This window comes from Amblyomma mixtum, chromosome 3 (assembly GCF_055824585.1).
Source record: "Amblyomma mixtum isolate Tamu chromosome 3, ASM5582458v1, whole genome shotgun sequence".
Taxonomy (NCBI): Eukaryota; Metazoa; Arthropoda; class Arachnida; order Ixodida; family Ixodidae; genus Amblyomma; species Amblyomma mixtum.
The window spans coordinates 319,150,698-319,157,428 of NC_143014.1; positions in this window are offsets into that span (position 1 = coordinate 319,150,698).

Genomic DNA, 6,731 nt, shown 5'->3' on the forward strand with positions numbered 1-6,731 from the left:
TTGAACTTCGCTCCAAGTAGCGCGGTTTTTGTGGACCACAATCGGAATAAAGCATTTGCGTTACGGCAGCTGGGCTCTGCGGTTGTCACTTCCTCACGGTCCATGCGAGACAGTCACTAGAAGTGACTCCGGCTGATTACTTACAACCAGCGAGACCTCGAGCATTTTCATGTCCGCATATCGAGCATGGAGCGTACCACAATTTTATAATATGTGAGGCTGACATAACTGTGAACTTCTTGTAGTGAACGCTCTGCCATGCGCGTGTTATAACAATTATATCGCGGAATCCTTGTAAACGATTGCATGCAACTTGTGAAGGCTGCTTGATGCATGGTACTGCTTACATGATTGGGTAACATTTGTTTGTTTATTTATTTTTGTTGCCTTCCTTTGTTTAGCAAACCAACAGAAAATATTTTAGGCTTCCTAAGCACCTTTAACAAGTTGTAAACAAATGATTACGATGTGCATGTGAGCGTTTTAGAGCAGTCTCCGCATGCATGTACACAATACGATAATGACCTGCGCAGCCGCAGGGTCATTAAACCGTGCTGTTTTAGATAATAACAATAAAAAATATTAAGCAAAGCCTTCAGCGGCATTCAGGCGATCCACCCCTTGCCTCGAACAGGCGGAGAGCTCAGCGGCTCTTCGCGACATGCAGCCCGATCACGTTTTCACGCCTAAAGTGCCTAGGGTTTTCACATGTCCTTCGAAGCTTCGGACCAACCACAGTGTCGTCTTCCCACTCCTTTACAACCGTATCAGCCAAAACACTGCCTGTCGGAACCAAAACATCAGAGGCAGCAGCCGTCGCGACAATGCGCGCGCCGGGCGGTCAGGAGGCGAGTAATGGCGGCGTGATCACGTGATAAAAGATGGCAGCCCCCATGATACGTCGCTGTAAAGAGTCTATAGCAAGCACCCATGATAATCTTTAAATCGACAGTAATGCGACACCTCACCTATTTAATATAGCACTTGTTTCAGTCCCAAAAGGCACGAAAGCAATCAAAACATCCATTAACAGCTAACAAAACCTGACCGCTTGTTTTAGTGGTGGTGTTTCATTGTGTTAGTGACAAATGAAGCTATGTACCAAAAAAGTGGACAACATTCAGAGAGGTCGCAGCTCAACAGATGCAGGCATATTTGGTGCACATGTGTTATATTAAATGCTTGTGCACCTTTTCTAACAGATACACGATTTTTTCATGCTTTCTTTACATGAAGGGAATAAGCCATTGTCCTACTTTCATTTTTGCTTTTTTTTCATTGCTGCACCATAAGACAGAGAAATTGAAGTTATAATTGCAAAATACGCCAAAAATCCTTATTTTTGTTGCTGTCACCACAGATGTATACTCTGGGCAGGCACTGCTCTCAAGCATCCGTTTCAGGCGTTTCACCATTTTCGCAGAATCTTAACAGAGCATATAAAAAGAAGACAGCAAAGCTCACCTCACAGTGAATATTCATGCACACACTAGCCCAAAGGTATGTAATGATGGATCTACACCAGACCACCACAAACGACAGACCAGAAGAAGTACACACACAGAGTGCTGCCTAATGATTGTCAGTACAACAAATTCCATCCATTCAAAACAGCACAAATTAATTCAGAATATCAATCATTGTGCTCAGACTGTCACTGGTCCATTCAAAATTGCTGCAAAAGGAAACTGCTTTACTGTCCTTCCCAAATAACTCAACAAGGCTGTGTATTGTGCAAACTTGAAGTTCCCCTTGCAAATTTCAAATGGGTCAATGAACATTATAAAGTATGCGACTTGAAGATAGGCAGGCAGCACCCTTGTGCCTCTTTCATTGTGCGTGCAACAGAAAGGGAATTTGAGAAAAGGAAGCATCAAGTTGCTTCTCACAGCTGATGTAGATGTAGACAGTGTCACATGCCAAGGGAACTGAGTAAACAATGCCCTCTGTACATTCCATGAAGCGATCCTGATGGTTTACTGCACAGTCTTGGTTGGCACATCTGATCCCTAAGCTTTTCATGTGCCAAGAAAATAACATCTATGCCAGCTAAACTACCAATTTGCTCTAGCCGATGTTATAAATTGTTATGCATGCCGCCACGGTGGCTCAGTGGTTATGATGCTCGGCTGCTGACCCAAAAGACGCAGGTTCGATCCCAGCCGCGGCGGCTAGAATTTTTTTGGAGGAGAAATTCTAGAGGCCTGTGTACTGTGCGATGTCAGTGCACATTAAAGAACCCCAGGTGGTCGAAATTTCTGGAGCCCTTCACTACGGTGTCTCTCATAGCCTGAGTCGCTTTGGGACGTCAAACCCCATAAACCAACCAAATTGTTATGTATGAAACAGCAGCTGTCTTTCTTATGGAACTTGAAGTTTAAACACGGTGGTCACTAGCGGCAAGTTTATATTTTATCTTCTGTTCGAGGTGCTCACCAACTGAAACCAACCAAGGAATAGTATATCCCATGCTGTAAAAACGTCTTATTTACTAGGAAAAACTGGATGCCACGGCATGCAAGCATGATTTCCTCAGAGCAATAGTTATAAAAAGGTTAGCAGTAGCTTTCTTGAAAGCTTTCGTGCATAGATGGCAGCTATAAAACCTCCTTATTCACTCTTGACTCGTAAGCCCACCCCGTATGATCTCCCAAGAATGAAACCCTGAGTCCACTAAACGTAACGACACATTCTTGGAAACCTCAAGGTAGTCAAAAGCTGTTTAAGGTACTGGCTACACTGCTGAATAACTTTTACCAAAGCTAAATAAGGATCAGGGACCAGGCCATCACAGGGAACTAGATAATCGCCAATGAATTTAAATACCTTACGTACACAGGATTCCGCCAGTTCACTAGCTAAAATCCAATTTCTTAGAGACAAAAATAAGTCACTTCATACAGCCGCGAGACAAGACCCAATACAAATACAAGTTTTTTGCAGATATGTGAGAAAATCCTACATAAATATTTTAGAGGCATTTTGGAAGGCCACAGCTCCATACAGGTCAGTAGATTCCTCGACACACGATATTAGTCCACCTTGAGGAATAGAGTCCACAGATCCTTGATATCAACAAAGCATGCTATAAAGCAAGTGCAAGAATAAACGTTCAAAAACCGTGTTCCCTATAATACTGGCAAGAAAGGGATCGTCACTATTTAGCATGTTTGGTTTCTGTTGCAGAAAGGGTGATGCTTCTGCCAAGTTTCTTTTTCTGAAATTATAACCCTCAAGGGGCAGTTATAAATATGAGTTTTAGCAGTAAAGAAAACATCAAAACAATCTTTCTTGCTTAAAGGGATACTGAAGCAAAATCTGAAAATTGAACAAAAAGGCTGAATATATATTCTCGGAATGTGATTACAGCGAAATCTAGTCGTCTCTGCGCATATTTTTCAGCGGATGGTTTTATTTTCGATGTTTCATGAGCGCGCGCCAACCCTCCCGCTCGGCGCGAGGTGGAAAGCGTGACGTCATGGCACCCTCCTGCGGCGACAAATATGGCGGCGCCCTTCGATGCATGAAACGTCGCTTCGGACTGGTTGCGTCGTTGTTACTGGCTTCTTCAGCGCGTTCACTGGCCATAAATGGGCCACCAGTCTTTCGTTTCATCTCCTGTTGCACATAAGAAAACTTACGAGTAATAAATTTGCTTTATTTTTTATTTAGAGTGGCGATTCTGCCCCCCTTAGGCTAAGAGGGGTGTCGGTTTGTTGACAACAATGCTTCCCCTTCTAACCACCGGATGGCGCCACTAGTCTGAACATCGTCGCGCTTCTGTTTTAAAAGCGAGAATGCTAGAAATGGCACAAGGTCCGGAAAAAGTACCTGAATTTAGCGGACGTAAGTGTGCATACGGTTATGGTATGTAGACAGCATCGATTAACATTTTGACATATCTGTGTACGCCGTGAGCAGACGACGAACATGGAAAAGCCGCGAGTAGCGATGGCAATCGTGCTTCTGCGGGAACGGTGGGCGCGCGGGTGTTATGACGTCTAGTCGCAGCTTCCACAGGCGGCCACCAGGTGCAACGATACGGCAATAAATCGCGAAAAAAAGCGTGTTATCCGCCTTTTTCGCTAAGATGCTTGTCATATTTATCAATTTTAGCAGTCAAGCTCTTGTTTACATGCAAAAGAGCAGCTCCAAAAGTTTGGTTCAGTATCCCTTTAAGTTGAGTGCTCGTGACACAGAGCACAACTTTAGATTATGACAAAATTTCTTGGCATCCGACCTTCCACCACACCACAAGAACCACCTGGTCATAACACTCAAAAACAGAATTCAGCACCTCTGAGGCGATAGATTTATGTGTTCCGTGGGAAAGATATTGCTTTCCCATGGCACAGAACAGTGTAATACCTAGTGATCATTTATAATGAAAGACTTAAATTTGGAAGCTCCAGCTCACTGGAAGGTTGCAAAGATCATCCCTATTCAGAAATCTGGCAACAAACTCTGTAGGCCACCACAAAGTTAACAAGAGAGGGGAAAGCCTCGGGCTGCTTGCTAGCATTTCGACAAAAGGACTTGTCTTTGTCTAGGCAACGCGTTCATCGTTAGTGGGGTTTAATTAGGTTCTTCACTCTGAGGAGGAAGGCCCAGTGAGGGGGAGGAGGACGTGAAATGGGAATGATATTAGAATGGGGAGGGTGGATCTTTTCCAGGCATGGTGGCTGCTACAGAGGATTGACTGGTTGAAAATGGGGACTGCAAGACTGGGAGAAGAAACAGGGCAGCCCAGTAGAAATGAATGCGGGGGTGTGGAGCATGGAGATATAGTAAACTTGGGCTTGAAAGGCTGTGTGTGCAGCTGCTACAGGTGGTTTGGTATGACTGGCTGCCTTGGACTGAAAAACTCCGATAAAGAATTTAAGCAGCATGGCGAAACGAAATACCCGGGAGCAAAAAAAAACAAAATTGAAAGAAAAAGAGAAAATGGCCACGAGTTCTGAGAAAGCTAGAAAGGAAGAGAGGGTGGGGGGGAGGAATGCGGAAGCCAAGGGTTCCTGAGAAATGATAGCAAGAGGTGCAGGGCATAAGGTAAAAGTAGAGGGATAAATTGAACAAAGAGAGAAGAAAAAAAAGAAGGGGAAAAGAAAAAGGTATTGAGTGGGGAAAGGATGAGTCAGGGCAGAGGATAGGCTGAAAAAAAATGGTTAAGTGGCATTACGAAGGACTGGGAAACACTCTGACCATGTGCAAGTCCTTTCTAAAGAGCTTTGCCAGTGTGGGAATGTACCTGGGAGGTTTTAAGTTTCCTTTGGATATCTTGATACCTGCTGGCTGTAAGGTTTTAAATTTGTGGATTAGGAATGCCTCTCTGTATTTTCTGTCCCTTGCAGATTTGAAGCCTTACTGACGAATGAGCACTTAATTTCATCTTAGTTGTGACCACGTTCATTAAAATGTTTTGACGCTGCCTTCTGTGCATTCCCTGCTGTGTCATCTCGATGACCATTTAGTATGGTGGTCATTGATTTCCCGGTTTCTCCGAAATATTGTTTCTTACAAGAGGAGCATTGAAGCATGTAGGTAACATTCAGTAACATTGTCTAATATTAAGCCATCTAATGCTATCTACATGCTTCAATGCTCTTCTCATCAGACACAATATAATGGAGAAACCAGGCAATCAGTGAGTGCCAGACTAAATGGTCATGGAGCTGACACAGCAAGGAACGTCGAGAATGCAGTGACGGAACATTTTAATCAACGTGATCAGAGCTTCGATGAACTCAATCTGTTCATTTTCAGTCAGGCTTCAAATCTGCAAGGGACAGAAACACAGAAAGGCATTCCTAATCCATAAATTTAAAACTGCACAACCAGCAATGATCAACACATACAGAGTAAACTTAGAATCTCTCAGGTACATTAAAGCACTGGCATAATTCTTTAGAAAGGTCTTGCACATGGTCAGAGCATTCCCCAGCAGTACTTAACACCGCTTTATCATTTCTTTCACTGTACCCCCCCGCCCAGATCCATCGTTTCCCCTTCATTCACCTTTTTCTTTTCCCTTAATTTTTTTTTTCTCTCTTTGTTCAATTTATCTTTCTACTTTTACCCTATACCCTGCACCTCTTGCTATCACTTCTCAGGAACTCGAGGCTTCCACATCCCCCCCCCCCCCCCCTTCTTTTCACACTTTCTCTGACCTGCCCCATTTTTCCCTTTTCCTTCAACATCTTTTTTTTTGCTCCCCAGTATTTCATTCCGCCATGCTGCTTAAATCCTTTATCTGAATTTTTCCGGTCAATGCAGCCAGTCATACCAAGCCACCTGTAGCAGCTGGACCCACAGCCTTTCAAGCTCACATTCTATACCTTTCCCTGCTCCATACCCCTGGATTCCTTCCTGTCGATCTGGCCTTTTTCTTTTCAGTTTTGCAGGTCAACTGGTTAATCCTCTTTAGCAGCCATCATTTCTGGACAAGATTCATTCATCCTCCCCATCCTACCACCATTCCCACTTCAAGCCCTCCTCCCCCCCACTGGGCCCTTCCTCCTTGGAGCGGAGACAGTATTTAAACCCCGCCAATGATGAACACTTTGCCCAGACGAAGACAAGTCCTATTGTCGAAACGCTGACAAGCACCTGAGGCTTTCCGCTCCCTTGTTCACTTCATGATTGTCATGACCCATCTGCCCACCCTTCTTTGCTATAGGCGAGTCTCACTATTATTTACTTAGGGTAAGATTAAGAAGTATTCATTTTCAAGC